This window comes from Myotis lucifugus, unplaced genomic scaffold (assembly GCF_000147115.1).
Source record: "Myotis lucifugus unplaced genomic scaffold, Myoluc2.0 scaffold_0, whole genome shotgun sequence".
Taxonomy (NCBI): Eukaryota; Metazoa; Chordata; class Mammalia; order Chiroptera; family Vespertilionidae; genus Myotis; species Myotis lucifugus.
In genome coordinates, this window is record NW_005871048.1 from 20560303 (window position 1) to 20580922 (window position 20620).

The following is a 20620-nucleotide window of genomic DNA, read 5'->3' on the forward strand; positions in this document are numbered from 1 at the left end:
ATTTATGAATGGAGCCTCGGTTAGATGATGAAACTGGACATATAAATTTTGGGGTCAGCTACTTAACACAGATCTCTGTAACGCGCCCAGCATGGTGCCTGAACACTATGATTATTGATAACTAATCTCTGCATTCCCTCTTTAACAACTGGGTAGATATTTGCATTATGGAGACTGTTAGCAAAATAGAAAGAGAGAAGACAGGTAGAGTTGCATTACCTCAGGGAGAACAAATATGTTTCACATTGACTGCCAACTCTCCAGAATAGTAGGAACTTCCTCGTGTTCTGGGTTGAGCAGGATTCTAAGGCCAAGTAAGAGCCTGTGTGATGATCTATCCAGTGGTCGGCAAACCGCGGCTCGGCAATCCGCGGCTCACAAGCCACATGTGGCTCTTTGGCCCCTTGAGTGTGGCTCTTCCACAAAATACCGACTTCTGGCCACGAAGTTTCAATCGCACTGTACATGAGCGCCCCCACGTGGTATTTTGTGGAAGAGCCACACTCAAGGGGCCAAAGAGCCTCATGTGGCTCGCGAGCCACGGTTTGCTGGCCACAGATCTATTCCATTATATGCAAAATATATAAATGGTGATAGATTTCTAAGGCTCTGAAATTGGCAGTTTTTGATCACTATAATTTTTTTTCGTATTTAGTAATTATTTCTCATAATAATAATATGATTAGATGCCTATTTTCTAATTAAGAAATGCGAGGCTCAGAGAAAATAATTCATATGCCCAAAGTGACCAGCCTTCAAACAGTTAAAATCTGGTATCTCTAACTCTTGAGATCATGATCCTACCCAATGTGATATGTACACGCACATTTGCTAAATTAGCCCCTTATTTGTATTCCCCTGGCTGTACTTTAAGAGTCTTTCCAGCTGAGCCTAGTCGGAGCCTAGTATCTGGTTCCAGGATGGAATGTCTTATGCAATCATCAGTCTCATTCTGGCATGTTCTCTGGTTTCTAAATTCACATGTTACCTTCGGAAGAAAGCACCCAGGCACAATTATTTTCTGTGTTGATGATAATGGAAAACATCCTAATTTTTAAAATGCCAAGTCCTATTTGATGTACAGACTAGGTAATCTTTTTTTAAGAAACATATTTTATCAATGTTTTACAGAGAGGGAGAGGGATAGAGAGTTAGAAACATCCAGCTGCCTCCTGCACACTCGCCACTGGGTACTTGCCTGCAACCAAGGTACATGCCCTTGACCAGAATCGAACCTGGGACCCTCGAGTCCGCAGGCCAACTATCTATCCACTGAGCCAAACTGGTTAGGGCTAGAGTAGGTAATTTTTAAGCAGGATGACTTCATTTTAGCAACTATCAGAATCGTTTTAGCAAGCACCTACGTATTCTTCACCTTACCTTATTCTTCAACTGATAGATTCTCATAGAGCTGCATTTAAAAATACATACATACATACTTTGTTAAATTAAGTTACTGCCACTGCTGTTATTGTTACCGTACCCACAAAACAGCAGATTCATATACTTTGACTAAAGAATAGGAATTTAGTCCTAAGGAATAAGAATTCTAAGGATTGTAGAGCAGTGAGAAGTAAAAACCCTTGTACAGGTTACAGACTAACCACAACATAGGCATCAAGGGTAAACTATATTTAACCCTGAATTGCCTTGTCCTTTCTCTCCACCCCATGCTGTTTTTCCCACCTATTTTCTGTAAGAGGGCTTCATAACAGGGTGAGGGGGGGGGGGAGAGAATGCCATATAATACATTGATTTGATTCCAGCAAACTAACCAGAATTTGAATTTTTATTAGCAAGAGCCATATGCAAAAGCAATAATACACTATACTTATCAGAGTGGTTAGTTTTATTCATGAACCCATGCTGGGTTAAGAAAAGAAAAATGACAAAAAAACTAACTTCAAAGCATTGCTGAGAGATGATTAACTCTTCAGCCACAAATGAGAGTCACACACTCCTTTGATGTGTGAGAATTTTTAGTGCCTAAATTTAAAGAAAGGATATCTACAATACAAGTTTAACCATTTTTAAAAAATCCAATGATACACTTCTTTTGCATCTAGAAAACCAGTAATTACCTAAGGGAATAAACGAAATTGAAATTCAGCCTCAGAAATTAAGCCTTAAATGCAAAGCGCACATACAATATTCCTCCCTCATATACAGTTCAGTGGCAAAATGCCAGCTCTAAAATATTCAGTACAGAAAATATAACTCTTTCCATTGTCATATTTTCAGAGTACTTTGGGCTTGATCAAGCTGCATACACATCTTCATCTCAAAAATTCAGCTACGCTTAAATTGAAGTGTTATTCAATACACAAACTATGTGACACATTATTGCAAAGACTACAGTTGTATAAACTGTATTAGCTTGTGCTAATACTTAACTTGAAATAAATGTTGACAATGATCTAAAATTGCTAATCTTGGAGCCCTGAGTAACCTCTATCATTTATAGAGTATATGTCATGGTCTATTTTCACACACAAAAATGAGAATTACTATTGAACTAGAGGCCTGTTGCACGAAGAGATTTGTGCAATAGGCCTTCCTTTCCCCTGGCTGCTGGCACCGGTTTGTCTCCAGCACCCAGAGCCCAGGCCTTCGCTCTGGCCGAGTTCTGGCCGGAGCTGGCCCCGGAAACGTCAGGCCTCGCTGCTCTGCCGCCCTGGAAACGTCAGGCTTCGCTGCTCCGCTGGCCCCAGAAACGTCAGGCCTCGCTGCTCCCCCGGTCCCAGAAACGTCAGGCCTCGCTGCTCCCCCGGTCCCGGAAACGTCAGGCCTCGCTGCTCCACCGGCCCAGAGCCATGAGGCCTCGCTGCTCGGCCGGCCCGGAAACGTCAGGCCTTGCTGCTCCGCCGGCTTCGGGGCGTCAGGCTTCACTCCAACGCTTGGAGCCTATGTATGCAAATTAAGCGCCATCTTTTTTAGCAGTTAATTTGCATATCACGCTGATTAGCCAATGGGAGGCGTAGCGAAGGTATGGTCAATTACCATGTTTGTCTATTATTATTATTATTATTATTATTGAATATGTATAATTCTTAAAGTTTGTGTGAAAATAGGCCATGGAATATGTGGTATAAATTTCAAGAGAAAATGGAAATTCTTAAGAAAAAAAAGTGTGTATAGATTAAAATATGTGATTTTTCAGAGCAATGGCCCAAAGACATGGCAGAGATGGAAGGTTAATATCATGCACCTAAGATGGCTTTTAACATGAAAATATATCAGATCCATTATTTGCTAAAATACTTGTATTTACAGATCTGAATATATTTAAATATTATTAAGACCTAAATGCATAACATTATAATTTTCTTTCCTCCTACCAATCTGACACATCTCTATCAATAACTACAAGGAAAAATATGCAAGGCAATCTCAAAAAGAATTACTGTGCTTCATTATGCAAGATGAAAATGCAATTAAAAAAATATTCTGTCTGACATTCAGGTCTATATGCTGGTGCTACAGGTCAAAAACTATTAGCCACCTGCTGAAAATACATACTAGAAAATAAAATGGCCCTCAAAATTATTTTGAATACAGTATTCTCAAAATGAGTGAGGTTGCCTTTTAAATGGTTAAAAACATGATACCTCAAAAAGGAAATATACTCATCATGCCAGAAATTAATTTATAAATAAGATTTAATGATGGTCATATAAGTTAGAACATTCAAATTGGATAAAGAAAGCACCATTCTACTATGAGAGAAATCAATATACAAAAGAACCAAGCAGCTCAACACTATATGTATATTGTTGCCTCCTTTTCCAATAAAAGTAACAAATTCAATATGATTCCTAGGATTCTTAGGACATTCTCTCTTACATTCAGAAGTCTTCTGGGGACTGACCCAACAGTGCTTTTGTATCTTTAAGATATTCTATAAGTATATTTTCATAGAAAAAGTAAAACACCCAAAGAATCCACAATTCTGTCCTGTTTAACATTTTGACACTTGGCAATGAAACATATGGCTCTCAATCATTACTATATTAATAGATTCTATTAGTAATTATTAGATCATTGGTCACTCAGCATTTTATACAGCCAGGTACTAAGCTAAGTGCTTGATACATCTTAATGCATTTAAACCTCACAACAACTTTATGGTGTAGGCAATAGCCTATTGCCATTTTACAAGTGAGGAAATCAAGGCACAGAGAAATTAAATAATTTTCTCATAGTTAAAAGGATAGCAGGTAGCTACATTTCAGTGAGGGAAGCATAGTTTACAGCAGGGGTCCTCAAACTTTTTAAACAGGGGGCCAGTTCACTGTCCCTCAGACCGTTGGAGGGCTGGACTATAGTTTAAAAAAAAACTATGAACAAATTCCTATGCACACTGCACATATCTTATTTTGAAGTAAAAAAACAAAATGGGAACAAATACAATATTTATATTTGCATGTGGCCTGCGGGCTATAGCTTGAGGACCCCTGGTTTACAGAATGTGAGGTCCCCATTCATATGCAAGCAAGGGAAAGAAAATGGAGGCAAAAGTACCAAGAGAGTCAAATGAAAGAATGAAATAGAGAAAAATGCTTTCTCTTTCACTATTGTCTCTAATCTTATCTGGCTGACTGTGGTGTGCTTAATAAATGAAAAGAACTGCAACCAGGTTTGCGAGAACAAAGATGACTCCTACCTTAGACACTAGGAAGCTCACAATTTCTTGCCTTACCTACAAGATTGATTCTGCTGTGTGGACCTTCAAATACCCAATCTCAACGCCCAGGCTCTGAGATGAAATCTGATGAATAAATACACATGTTGGTACCATGTCAGATCCATGGGCTGCGTAGGCACAGGTGGGTGGGTGTATGAGAGTCCTAGACTATTCACCCATAAACCATAGATGAAGGGCACCCTGGAGACTCACCTCATGAAGAGGATGAGGTTCCCAGGTTGTTCGCTCCATAGATTTCAGCTCTCCTGGTGTTGCCCTCATTGTCTTGATCCAACCTAAACTTGTTTGTAAAAAAAATCTTAAACTGGCTCCCCAATATAACTATCCAGTGACCATTACTGGGGCCCTAATCTAAAATCTATCATCAGATCCGAGGGGTGGGGGGAGTGTTGATGCCACTGGGTTTTCTTTGATTATTTAATAAAAAGACATTTCTCCTTTAAACACAGTATTTCAGGCTTCTAAATCTTCAAGTATAAATTAAACAAAATAACTCCTGGTTAATAAAATATGAATGCAAACAAAATGCTCCTGTCAAAATGGAGATTCTGAAATAGTTCAGGAAAAATTTCACAAAACCCCCTCTGATAATAAGGTTGGTAAACATCCCCTTTTCCACACCCAAAACCAAGGAAATTGGATCCCTGCTTTAACTGGAGACTGTTGCTATTTGTTTTGTGGATAAAGGCCAAATTATGCATATTTTTGTGACTTCAGTAAAGAATTAAGGTCAATCACCAGATATTCTCCCACACCAACAACACAGCAGCAGCATGAATACAGATGTTCCTTATCTTTTTCACCGTGATTTTTAAAAATTGGTTTTTCCTCTCAGAGCAGCTAAGATTCCTTTGTCAAAAGGGTACCCATTAAGAAAATCACTTAGCTAATAAGCAAGGAAATTAGCTAGCAAGTCTGATACAAAACAGACAGTAACAACACTAACAGCAATCTGTACACACAAATTAAGGCAGTAAAGAACTGCTCAGATAAGGACTTTGAAACTGTTCCTGGAACTCAAAATCTCAGCATCTCTACTTTCAGGGGTTAGACTACAATTTTACATTTTTCTTCTTGTCTCACTTGGTTCCCACAAAAATCTCAATAATAATTTTTGAGTTTTATCTAAGGATGTGCAGAGAAAGATAGCGGCAGAAAGAGAAATAAGAACAAGTATCCGGCCAGAGTAACTCATCTCCCTTTCCAACCAATTTTCTTTCTTCTTTCATTTGTCACTGTTTGGAGGAACCGTCTAACACTTGTTCAATTTTGAGAAAAGCCTCATGACCTAAGTGAACAACACAATGGAAAGAGGACTTTTGAATCTCATGAAAGGTGATGCCAGAGAGGAGTGAGAGGGGAAGAGGCAAGAGGAGGGGGGAGAGGGATAAACATGGATTTGCTGTTCCACTTACTTATGCATTCATTGGATTCTTATATGTGCCCTGACCAGAGATCAAACCTGCATCCTTGGCTTATTGGGATGACACTCAAACCAACTAGGCTACCCAGCCAGGGCAGATGTCAGATTTTGAAGCACCTGGTTAAAGTGCTTCAAGCAAAAATTTCATATGCAAATTTTCATAGTTACATATTACATGCTCAATAGATACATATTTTTATAGATGGTAACCTTTAATTTATTCACATAATCTTTTATAGAAAATAACATAACCAAATTTTAAATTTCATATTTAATCAAAGTCTTCAGTTTTCTACAAAAACTTATTTTTCTTAGAAGACTATATTTAAAAATCATACAGATTAGGAAGAATCTGCTAATTTTATAAAAGTAGGTACATGGATATGTTTAATGAATTTTTTAAAAAATTAAAAAATGTCCATTTTTTAAACCAGAAATTCTTAAGTAAATATAAAACAATATATTCAATACGTTTCACATGTTGCTGACTTAAAACTTTTAAATTCTAAATGTAAGAGTAATCTGCTTTAACTTCAATCACTTCACAAAACTGATCAATTCTCTATATAAATCTAGGATTAAAGTGTTGCTATAATTACTACTAACGCATTTAATGTTTTCAAATTTTTTTTAAAATCTTTTACTAGCTCAGTTTTTTAAACCAGAAAGGATATTACTATATCACTGTTGAGCTTTAAAATAAAGTCAGTACTTTCCATACATAATACACTTAAAATACTGTACTTAACCAAAGCTGTTCTAATGAAAGATTTTCCAATAGTTTCAAAAATTTAAAATTTTCCATTTTCCTGGTCCCCCCAACTGCCCTCCCCTGCAGGCCTGATCGCCCATAACTGCCCTCCCTTGCAGGCCTGGTCCCTCCCAGCTGCCCTCCCCTGCTGGCCTAATCGCCCACAACTGCCCTCCCCTGCAGGCCATCTTGTGTCCACATGGGGGTGGCCATCTTGCCTCTTTATTAGATATTAACAATGAAAATTCATGGCATGCTTTATAATAACTAAGATGCATTAATTCCCATAATCTAGTATTAATTCCCATAATCTAGTATATTGTACACTATACTTTTTAAAATCCTCACCCAAGGATATGTTTATTGAGAGAGAGAGAGAGGAGAGAGAGAGAGAGAGAGAGAGAGAGAGAGAGAGAGAGAGAGAGAGATATGAGAGAAACGTGGATCAGCTGCCTCTTATACTCATCCTGACTGGGGTCCAAACCAGCAGCCCTGGTATGTGCCCTGAGCTGCCTCTTATACTCATCCTGACTGGGGTCCAAACCAGCAGCCCTGGTATGTGCCCTGATTGGGAATCGTACCACAACCTTTTTGATGTATAGGGCGACACTCCAACCAACTGAGTCACCCAGTTAGGGCGTACACTAAGTTTTTATTGTTTGTATTTTAAAGGTTTTCTTTTCTACCTGTTCTGTGAGCTTTAAGTAGGCTTAACGAGTTACAGTTAAGGTTATTATTCTGCACATGAAGCTATGACTATAATTTCCTGAATAAACAAATATTTAATGAGCATCTTCCATGCGCCAAGAATTATGTCAAGCACTGAAAAATATTTTTAAATATGAGCAAATCATTCCCAAGATCATATACAAGGAAATGAAATTGTATTTTCACAAAATTTAGGCTACTGATGACTACTGAATATTTATGAATATGAGTAATTGGCTAATCCTTATATTTATCTTGTTCTCTAACTGGAAGCATTTTGTTACTTTATAATACCATTTTAGTACATTTTGCTTTTTACTGTAGTAAAATATACAAATGGTTACCTTTTTAGCCATTTTTAGGTGTACAGTTCAGTTGCATTAAGTACCTTCGCATTAGTATGCAACCAACACCACCATCCATCTCCAGAACTTTTCATCTTCCCAAACTGAAATTACCCATTGAACAATCATTCCCCATTCTCTACCCTATCCTATTTTCTATATCTATGAATTTGACTACTTTTAGGTACCTCATGTAAGTGAAATCATGCAATATTTGTCTTTGGTGACTGGCCTATTTCACTTAGCATAATGTCTTCACAATTCATCCATGTTGTAGCATATGTCAGAATTTCATTCCTTTTTAATACCGAGTGATATTCCATTATATGTGTATACCACACTTTGTTTATCCATTCATCCATCAATGGACATGTGGTTATTTCCATCTTCTGGCTATTATAAAAAATACTACCATCAACACTAGTGTACAAATATTTCTTCAAATCTCTGTTTTCAAATCTTTTGAGAATATACACAGAGTGAAATTGATGGATAAGTTTTTCTTTTAAAAATTCCAACTTTCATTTTCATTTCTCTAATAGCTAGTCAAGTTGAGCATCTTTACATGTGTCTGTTGGCTGTTTGTACGTCTTCTTGGGAGAAGTGTCTGTTCAGGTCCTCTGTCCACTATGGAAAACAGTTATGAAGATTCCTCGAAAAATTAAGCATGGAGTTACCATATGACCAAGCAACCCCTCTTGTGGGTATCTACCAAAAAAATTGAAAACGTTTATTCACAAAGATATGTGCACCACTATGTTCACTGTAGCATTATTCATGGTAGCCAAGACCTGGAAACAACCAAAATGTCCTTCAATCGGTGATTGAATAAAAAAGTTATGTTACATACATACAATTGAATATTAGTCATAAGAAAAGATGAAATACAACCTGGATGGACCTTGAGAATATCATGCCAAGTGAAATAAATCAGACTGAGAAAGTTAAGAAATGTATGATTTCACTCATTTGTGGGATATAAAACTGAAAGTAACAAATGAGCAAACAAGAAAAAGAAACAAAAACTCATAGACATAGACAACAGTATGGTAGTTACCAGAGGGTGGGGATAGAGGGAGTAAAAGATAAAGGGGGTCATATATACGGGATGGAGGATTATGACTTTGAATGGTGGACACACAATACAATATACAGATTACATATCACAGATATGTGCTCTTAAAACCATATAATCTTATTATCAAATGTCACCCAATACACTTAATTAAAAATTCCAACTTTCAATAAATGTCTTTTGATTTTTTAAAAATCAATATCAAATTCAGTCTCTAGACTGAATTTTTAATAGCAAAACAGTTATTTTATTCCTTTTTACTGTATGCTTTAAAAACCAAGTTAAAATAAACGTACTTTTCATACCTGTGACTTAAAGGTTTGTCTCCTAATAATGCCAGTGTTAGCCAACTTTTCTCTAGCAAAGTGCATCACTCTTTGGTAATGTCATCTATACTAATAAAAGGGTAATATGCTAATTAGACTGGATAGACCGGATATCATTCCGGATGTCCTTCCTGACAAAGGTGGGGCCCGGGTGGCGCCGCCCAGGCTCCCAGGTGCCTGTGGCCGGACCAGGCGAAGCCGGCCTGGGTCCCAGGTGCCTGCGGTTGGCCAGAGGGAGGGAAGCCTGGGTCCTCATTGCCTGTGGCTGGCCGGAGGAGGGAAGCCTGGGTGCCAGGTGCAGGGGCCGAGGCAGAGGCAGTTGGGGTGATCAGGCAGGCAGGCGAGTGGTTATGTGTGATCAGGCAGGCAGGCGAGCAGTTAGGAGCCAGCAGTCCTGGATTGCGAGAGGGATGTCCGACTGCCGATTTAGGACTGCGGGATCGGGCCTAAACTGGCAGTTGGGCATCCCCCATGGGGTCCCGGATTGTGAGAGGGTGCAGGCCGGGCTGAGGAACCCCCCTCCCGTGCAGGAATTTCATGCACCGGGCCTCTAGTCTATAAATAATCTTTGTTTTCCAACACCTTCTATCCACTGCCCTTGAGTGTCAACCACTAGGACACTTAACCACCAAACCATTCTGTTCTTATAGCTGATATGTTTGTTCCCCTTCAACTATTAACACATTCTTATCTCCCACTTCTAGATAACACATACATATTTTAATAAATGATGCCACATTGCTCACAATTTTGCTGTTAAACTAATAGTTACTTAATGGGAACTGAGTTTAAGAATTTCAGGCAAATGGGATAAGAATAAAACAGTATGCTTCAAATAAAATCATAACCCTCCCTCAACACAATATTTAATTTCATACTATCATAAAAATCAGATGTAAGACAATTTACCCATAATACAGATATTACTTTACTGTAATTACCGTTACTCAGTGGTGTTACAAAAGGATTCCACTGTATTTTTAAATATTAATGTGAGCATTCTACTCATATTAATATATGAGTAGTTTTTTAAATTATATAGATTTAAGTAAGGTATTTCATTGCTGTTGTTAGTGGAAATATAATCTAGAGAGACAAAAATCACCATTTTGAATTCCTAACTGAATTACTGACCACTTGAGAAATCTAGTTTCTATAAAAAAGAAACAGTTATTATGCCTTGCATACAATCCATAACTTTAAGATACCAGTGGCATGATGAAGTTATTAAAGTCTTTCTGACAAAGTAACGACCATAATAATTCACTGCCACCTTCATCAAAGTTAGTGAGTTATGGAGTATATGCAGAATAATTACCCTTCAAGTAGAGCATGTGGGCAGTTTCTTATTATAAATTTTTATCTTGAATACATAAATTGTCACCCTTTGTTAACAAACAATTTAAAGCAGGCTGAATTGTGTGATTAAATTATAAAAGAAAATTACTTCAAAACTGTTCATTTCTCAGCCAAGACATCAAATATAGAATTTCTGTTACTAGGGCCCAGGGATTGGTACACAAGTCAATTGGAGTTGTGGAAGTACAAGTTAACTGAAATAGAACTTTCCTCAAGTATTTTTTACAATGAGGAAGAGCAAAAGATGTTTCACAGATACATGATTTTATTTCTTAAATCTAAAGCTAATTAATCTATTTTGCCAAATCTGTCAAAAATGATAGCACCCTTAAATATCTGTAATATATGTACCATTTAATAAATCCCAACTCATGCACTCACTATCCATGCTAAATCATGACTAGAGAACTACAATTCCTTAGATGGGGAGCTATAAATAAATATTAGAAATACCCAATATTGCTTGAGAATATCCAACATTCATTTTTACCTCTGTAAAGCCCTATATATTTCTATTCATTCACTAAGGAATACACCTCTAAAAGAGTTACTGGCCTTGCAAGTATCATGAAATACAGATTTCCTTGCTGAGTGTTGCACAATAGCTCCTTTCCAGGAGTAAAGCTGATTGGGGTCTTGTCCAGGCTGAGTTTAAGCACTTAGAATATACAGTGGCATGCTTTCAATACCTTTTTCTGGGCCCAGGAAGTTTGTCCCAACCATGGGTCATTCTCAGAACACAAGAACTCCAAGTAGGACAGGATAGTATTAGCTATATTTAGAAACTCCCTGGACATATGCCCAAGTTACAAGAGCTCTGTGGGTCTGACAGATCCTAGACATAAAAATACCCGGAACTACATCTATTCCCTAACTGCCAGCTCCCCACCACCACTGAAATAGGATGAAAAATATGGATTGTAAAACTATTTTGAAGAGGATAAGCAGAATGTTAAAGATGAAGCATTTCTCCCTGGCCTTTACACCAGCATAATGATTTCTAAACTAAGGGAAGATCTGAAGTGAAGTTCAGATCATAATAATTGAGGAGTGGTGATGAACGGCCTTAATTTACAAATCTCAGATGGAAGAATAAGATCATTTGCTGCTTTCAGAGGTGCTACCTCCTTCTCATTGCCCTTTAAGGGTCAAATCGAACAGCAGTGAATTATCATTATTATTACTAATTATAATCACACTTTGCTTGGTAGCTTTCTTTTTACATAACTTTTGATGTAGAAATTGTTATGATATATTCTTGACCTTTATGCTATGGCTCAAAAGTGTAGTAATTTACTTATTCCTGTGTTCAGAGTAAATTATGATTTGCTATTGACTATGTTCAGAATGAGGATCAATTAAATAAGATTTAAAATGGTAAAGAATTTAAATCCTAGTTTGTCCTGACCCCTACTTTGAGCTAAAAAATTTGAGTGTGTGTAAATTTAAAGTAAGTTTTAAGTTCTATATATTTAGAAATTATACTATGTACTTGATACATTTCTATATCTTCTTCATGAATGATTTGGAATTTAATTCCTAGCAATTCTCTGGTTTATAATCATTCCCTTCAATGTTCAGAGTTCATAAATAGACATAAGTAATATGAAAACTCAAATTGTTGATAGCAACAATTCAGAAAGCAAGACTAAATAGTGAGAAAACTGAATTTCTGAATTAAAAACAAGCTTACATTTTATGATTGCTAATTAAATGTTGAGTATTTTTCAAAGTACTTTGACAAATATTAACTCGTTCAATTCTTACAAAAACCCTACAAAATGGGTATCATAAATTTAGCCATTTTGCAGATGAGGAAATCAAAGCAAAGTGAGTATAAGTAGAATGTCCAACGCCATGTCTGCTGTAAGTAGGTGGTACTCTGTCCGGTTCCAGAAACCTATAGAATTGATCATGACACAAAACTGACTCCTCTATCAGCCGCAATGAGAAATTCATTCGTTTCCCCATCTCAGTTTTTTTCTCTGAAAACGAATGTGTTTGGTGTACATTTGACACAAGAATGGGATATTAAATTTACAAAAAGTAACTCTTGTACTAAATTTTGCTAGCATTGCCGAAACCGGTTTGGCTCAGTGGATAGAGCATCAGCCTGCGGACTGAAAGGTCCCAGGTTCGATTCCGGTCAAGGGCATGTACCTGGGTTGCGAGCACATCCCCAGTAGGAGATGTGCAGGAGGCAGCTGATCGATGTCTCTCTCATCGATGTTTCTAACTCTCTATCTCTCTCCCTTCCTCTCTGTAAAAAATCAATAAAATATATTAAAAAAAAATAAAAAATAAATTTTGCTAGCATAGTGTACAGATTTATTAATTACTAAAAATAACTTCATATAAATGATCCAAATGGAAAAGATTACAGATTTGTTTAAAGCATATCATCTTTATCTCAATGTGAAAGGAAATGAACATGTTTTAAAATAAATTATTTAGTGCATATATATAATCATTTCAGTGATTTAAAAAATGTGAATTTCATGGTGAGAACTCCCAGTGCTACACTATAACTTTTGCTTTCAAAGAAACAAATTCTCAACTAGGCAAAACATCTCTTGGATGCGTAAGGGCACCTCATAGTCAATATCTTTACCATTTTCCCAAGCTTGCACTTTCTAAGGACATTTCTGCTTTGTCTAATAACAGCATCCTTTAATCACCCAGAAAGAAACTTCACACATTTCCTTTGACTGGCTCTCTCCTTCAACCCAATCAATCAGCCGCGAAATTCCACCGATTCTGTTTCTGAAACGTCTCCTGAACCCATCATCTCCCTTCATTTATACACACTGCTCCACTTCTTCGCCCCATCTTCTTACCCCCAGGATCGTAAAGGTAACAGCTTCAAACAGGCTGCCTTATCCTCTGCCTGTTCCTTATTCAATCAGTCCCCCACATACTAGTATCTACCAGAGTTCTCTTCTAGAACACAAAGTTTTTAAAACTTTCAGCAGTATCCAATTGGTTATAGCAGAGGTTCCAAACCTTAAAGTGTATTAGATTCACACGGAGGGCTTGTTAAAACAAACACTGATTTCTGGGGGGATGTCCCCAACATTCTGACTCAACAGGCTTGGAATGGGACCTAAAAATCTGCAAGTGCAGCCAGTTCTTAGGTGACGCTAATGGCTGCTGGGTCAGTGACCACACTTTGGTTTCTCCATCAGTGCTGTGCACTAAAACTACTTGGGACAGTTTCATAAAATGCCCTGCTGAACCCTAAACCAATTACATGCAGGCACTGATTGCTTTTTAAAATCTTAGAGGTGGTTCTGATTTGTGGGCAGGATTATATACTTGAAAACTGCTAAGAGGGGGGGGGGCTTAAGTGTTCTCACCACACACACACACACACACACACACACACACACATACAAAAGGTAACAATATGAGGGGATTCATATGTTAATTAGTTTGATTGTGGTGATCATTGTATAACGCATATGTAGCAAAACTTCACATTGTACACATTCAATATATACATCTTTTATTTGCCAATTAAACCTCAATAAAGCTGGAAAAAACACCACAAAAATTTAGCTAAGTGTCCTTCATTTTTATTTGCAAAATCTGACAAACCTACTAACATTTTCATTTCAAACTGGGCCCTACAAATTATGTAGCTGATCTTGACCATGAAAACAAATTTAAATATTCATTTCCTAAGGCAAATGGATGAACTGAGTAATATATGACACCAGCTGAGCGCAGATGAATGCAAACTTTCTTTTTATTTGAGCATCTTTCTTTCCTGCCCTCACACCTGCACTCCTCATGAATACACCCTGATGTACAACTTTACCACCAAGGTTCCAGCTGCGAGAAGGTGTAAAAGTGGTGCTGCCAACTAGGAAATAAAAACATGTAAATGGACGTTCATCAGAGATTCTGCTACAATCAACAATATGGAGAATATAACAGAAAGAAAGAAAACTTTAAAAAGATTTTTCACAAAAGCACAATTTCTTTAAAAAATAAAAAACTAAGTGTAAAAAGAAGCCATGGTACATGTTGCCTGTACCAATATCATTGGTAATAAGTAAAATGAAAAAGTGAGAGAGAGAGAGAGAGAGAGTACTGAGAACATAGAACTTAATTGATTCTGCCTTTTCTACTACCTGTAACTTATAAACCTAATATTGACTTTGGAAATATTTCTAAACCCTGTGATGCTATGTTTGAAAGTTTTGCATCCACTTCTCAATAAATATAGATGTTTTTCCTTCAAGTATCTTTTTGAAATGAGGGTGGTTTTTTTTTGCTTCTTTTTTATAGCTGTCAATCAAATATATTATTTGTGTCTACTTCAAACTCATTTTGCAAGATAGGATTTCAAAATCTTCTCTCTTTCTTCTGGGTTAATAACAAAGGGTGAAACAAACAAGGAAGATGACTTTATATAATCCTTTCATTTCAGATCCTGGTTCCTTCCTGCTATGAACTTCATGCCAGAGTACTGCTTCAGATACAGACAAAATGAAAGAAGCACTTATATCCTATAAAGAGCAAGTTCACCTTTGGTGTAAATGTTTGGGGAACACTGCTTTCATCTTTGAAGAAAATATAATGTGCCCTGAAAATATTCAGATTTAAAATTCTCGAAACGTTTAGCTCCTAGGAATATCAATTTCACAAGCAGGATATAACAGCAAGCTATCCTTAAGGCTTGAAGCAGGTAGACTGGAGTAGGTGGCTGACAAGAGGATGAACATGGGCAGCAGAAGGCTTGATCCCAGCTCAGTCACTTATGGACGTTATGACGTTTTTTAGGCTCTTGGTACCTCATCTACATTAGGGGGATGAATGATAACAGTACCTATTCTTTTTTAAAATATTGTTATTGATTTCAGAGAAGAAGGGAGAGAGAGAGAGAGAGAGAGAGAGAGAGAGAGAGAGAGAGAGAGAAACATCAATGAAGAGAGAGAATCATTTGATCAGCTGCCTCCTACTGGGAATGGAGCCCGCAACCCAGACATGTGCCCTGAGCAGGAATGGAACCGTGACCTCCTGTTTCATGGGTGGAAAACTCAACCACTGAACAACACCGGCGGGACAACAGTGCCTATTCTTTAGGGCTGTTGTAAGCCTTAAAAGGTACAGTTCTTAGAACAATGCCTAGTCCACAAACGCACCATGAAAATGCTGTTATTACATTAGCATCAAAATATTTCTGGGTTTGAATCTATGAAAGCAAGTTCCTGTATATAATTCCTAACCTTCTCACTTATTTTTCCTGGCATGCATAATGGAGATCAAGGTTTAAAGGAAAGTGTTATTTGTGTCTTTTATTTCTTATCAAGAGTCAGAGCTTGCAGAGAGCTAAAGCTATTTTAAAACAGAGCCTGGCTGACAGGCACTGTAATGTACAAAGAACAGTATGGGAGACACCCAAGACAGGATTAACGTCCTGGTTCACAGTTAAGCTGTGACTGCACTTTTCTCATCTGTAAAATACAAAGGTACCCATTGAATTTCTAATATTTCTTGCAGAGCTAAAATTCTGATTTTGTAACCTTTACCATTAATGTCGAACTTGTCAAAAAGAAATTCGGTTAACTCCTACTTATCAAAGGGCTTTCTTGTGGCAGTTGTTCTTGAAGTTCTCATATCAAAAAATTCATCATCCTGAACTATACATACTTCCCACCCCTCAGAGCCAGACAATTAAATAATGCCAACAGTAAAAGCTTCCATTACCAGCTGAGCCTGGCAGAAAAATTAATAATACCTATTAGTGCTGTATGCAATGCTTTTATCCATATTAACAAATAGTATATTATATTAATGACAGATTAGTGCTTCTCAGAGCAGCGCTTCTCAACCTGGGCAATTTTACTTACTCCCCAGGAGACATCTTGCAATGTCTGGAGTCATTTTGGATCATCCCAACCACGGGAGTGCACTTGTATCAAGTGGGTAGAAGCCAGAAATGCTGTGAAACATTCTCCAATGCACAGGACAGCCCGACACAACAAAGAATTCCCTGACCTCAAATGTTACAAGTGCTGAGGTTTTCCATGAGGGCAGTACTGCCCCCAAGAGGGTCATTCGGAAATCTGGTAATTGGGGTTGGTGTTGGGAGAGCACTACTAGACTGGCATGAGCAGACAGGGTTTCAGAGATACATCATACAACATGCAATACAATCAGTCCTTTTTAATGAAATACTGGACCACATCCTACTCAGCTTTCAAATGTTCCATGAACTACATAGGTCAGAAACCTGTTCATGATGATCTAAGCCTGGAACCTAATTACATTTTACATACAAAAGTAAAGAACTTCTTGCTTGCTTTAAAAGTTTCTAAGTTTAGAAAATCAAATTGTGTCAATCAAAATAACATGAAATTTTGTTTGATTTGAAACTTGCTAAGAATTGCTCATGATTCTGGAAAAATAACCAACAACAATGCCATTCATGGCCCACAGACATACATCTGCAATTGTAGCCATCACATATAATTTTTGGCTTCTGAATATACTTCATTACTTTCCTATGTGATCATAAGTAAGCATTTACATATTAAAATGTTATTTTATTATAAACTACATGATTTGGCACTCTGCTCTTTTATATTATAGTTAGGGATTATATATTTTTAATTATACAGGTTATATTATATATGAATTTCATGGTAGTAAAAAAAAGCACTACAAATCATATGCTATAAAAAAAAAGGCATTGGATCCAATAGGGTTGAGAATCTGTGCTTTACAGATTAGCTCATTTAACCCCTTCATTTTATGGAAGCCAAGGTCTTTGATGGTAAGCCTACTTGGTTTCCACAAAATATCCCTCTCTTCTATTCTGATCTTAGATCCATGCTATCAACAGATCTCTGAGTACCAGGGGCTGCTTGATTCATATTCACACAAAGAATTCCCTCCAAACACACAATAGAACCTGTACAGCATCAACATATAAAATATTATCATGGGAACCATGACAAGGACAAACTGAGAAAATTGTCATCAGCAACCTATCGGAAAACTAAGCTTCATTCATTTGTTTGTCTATGCAATCTTCCATGTAAAAACAAACTGAATGAAAACGAGAATGACTCATTTCAGAGGTTTCTAATTTGGCAAGATTAAATCACCAGAGGTCTAGAATTTCCTCTGGAACAAAATGTCACAGGCCAGGCTTTGGGAGGAAACAATAACAATCATCTACTTGAGCATTCCCACAACTCATTTTACCCATTCATATGGCGTCCAGTTTTCATTTCACTCTAAATGCCAGGGAGACCAAATGACTGTTTTGATTACTGTGACTCCTTAATACAATTTTGGGTAATATTACAATCTCCTTTCCTGAAACCTTAATTTTCCCTCTTGTTTACCTGTGAGGCAAACATTAATTGAGTGCTTCTTGTTTAAAACATGGTACACAATGCTCTGGGGAATTGTGAAATAGAAGACAAACTGTATGACATTGACAATGTTGCCACCTTAAAGAGGAGACAGAATATAAACATACAAAGACAAGTTCAGGGCAAAATAGAGGAGACTGCAAAAGAGCAATATGCAAGTATTAAAGGGGAAGACAAATCAAATCTTAAAAAAACAAAACGTGGGGAGCTGAGGAGCTGCAAGGCAATCCATTGCTTGAGTCTCATTTTTAAGTTTTCTGTGATACATGCTTTCTCCTTTGAACTATCCTATATAATAAAAGGGTAATATGCAAATTGACCTTAACAGCAGAACAACTGGGAATGACTGGTCACTATGACACACACTGACCACCGGGGGCAGACCTTCAATGCAGGAGCTGCCCCCTGGTGGTCAGTGCGCTCCCACAGGGGGAGCTCTGCTCAGCCACAAGCGAGGCTGACGGCTGCTAGCACAGCGGTGGTGGCGGGAGTCTCTCCCGCCTCCTCAGCAGCGCTAAGGATGTCCAACTGCAGCTTAGGCCTGCTCCCCACTGGCAAGTGGACATTCCCCGAGGGCTCCCGGGCTGCCAGAGGGATGTCTGACTGCCAACTTAGGCCCTATCCCCCAGGTGGACATTCCCTGAGGGGTCCCAGACTGTACGAGGGCACAGGCCAGGCTGAGGGACTTCCCCACCCCCCGAGTGCACAAATTTTTGTGGCTGGGGTAGTGGAGGGGGTGGTCAGTGGGGATCCAAGAGGTGCTTAACCCAAAACAGCACAATACCATTCAAGTCTTAAGTCACAATTAACACAGTTTTGTCTGCAGAAGAAATAACCACAGGTCTTTCAAGGGCAGATAGAAATGTGGCAGATGACCTTTCATTTTCAGCACCACAGAAGAAATAAACAGAACTATCCCATATTAATCTCTAATCTAGCAAAACAACTTTTCTCTCTTCAATTTTCACCTATAAAATTGGAGAGATAACTCCAATGACCTCTGTTCTGTAGGGTAAATTGTAAAAGAGGCTTATCCAATATACTTTCTATTTCCAAGGGACAATAAAAGACCTCCACATAGTAAACAGAGCCCTGGGGATGAACAGTAACGTTCCCTGTTCCTCACATATGCAAATATAAATTACCTCTTAGATGAAAGGCAATTTACAGAATGTGCATTTTACCCACAGATTCCTTCTAGGAAGAAAAAGTCTCATTTGGGCTAGTTTTTAAATTTTGTAGTAGAATCAGATTTCTCACCCTTACTGAATTAGGTCACTACTTTCAGAAACCCTCACTTATATACTTGATTTCCCCCAACTTAAATTTTATTCATTTCATTAAAATGTATAGACTCTTGCAATGTTCTCCTGCTATGTTTATGTTCTAAAAGTCCCAGCCCAATGAAGTTTCAATTCTAATGGTGACAGACAATAAGGGGGAAAATTTTAAGTAAATTATATGTTAGATAAGAGTAAGTGATGTGGGGGAAAGTGAGTAGGGGTACAGGGATCAAGAATTAGAGGTGAAGCTTTGCAATTTTAAATAGAGAAGTGAAGGTAGGTCTCAATAAGAAAGTGGCTAAGAGTCTAGATCATTTCAATTTATATGTTGCTTCACTTTTTCCATTTCCATATTCAATTGCTGCATGGTGATTTGAAAAAAGATTCATTTCAACTAAGATGAAGTTCCATGTAAATAGAGCAAGAAAGAAAAAATGCCAAAAACACACACAACTAAATATGTAGGAATATCCCTAATAAGATACGTGTGGGATACAAAGAAAAACAAAATTTTGCTGAGAGCTAGTAATGCACTTATGCAACAATGGAAAATACATATTGTCACCCAGTATGAGAAAACTAAATACTGTAAAGATGCTATTGCTCCTGAAATCTATACTAATAAAAGGGTAATATGCTAATTAGACCGGGAAACCTTCTCGGCGTCCTTCCAGACAAAGCCATGGTGGCAGGGCCCAGGCAGAGGGGCAATCAGGCCAGGAGGGGAGGGCAGTTGGGGGTGATCAGGCCAGCAGGGGGTGGCAGTTGGGGGCAAGCAGGCTGGCAGGGGGGCAGTTGGGAGTGAGCAGGCTGGCGAGGGGGCAGTTGGGGGCGAGCAGACTGGCGAGGGGGCAGTTGGGGGCGAGCAGGCCGGCAGGCAGAGTGGTTAGGAGTGATCAGGCAGGTAGGAGCCAGCGGTCCCGGATTGTGAGAGGGATGTTCCACAAGGATCGGGCCTAAACTGGCAATTGGACATCCTCCGAGGGGTCCCAGATTGGAGAGGGTGCAGGCCAGGCTGAGGGACACACACCCCCTGTGCACGAATTTCATGCACCGGGCCACTAGTTAATTGATGTTTAATGCAATTCCATTAATAACCTCAAGGTAGCGTAGAACTGAGTAGAATAATGCTAAAAGTCTTTTAACAGTGATTCTTAAACATGATGCATATCAGAATCCATTAGGGGGTTTTCTCAGAATACATATGGTTGTGTCCCACCTCAATTTACTAAATTATAATTCACAAAGATTATGT

At 38.1% G+C, this 20620-nt stretch overlaps 1 protein-coding gene across 4 annotated transcripts in view; it reads right to left on the reverse strand.

Moving 5' to 3' along the window:
- Positions 1–20620, reverse strand: part of PAM (peptidylglycine alpha-amidating monooxygenase) — a 265501-nt gene that overhangs the window by 225368 nt on the left and 19513 nt on the right. The gene's annotated exons all lie outside the window — the stretch shown is intronic.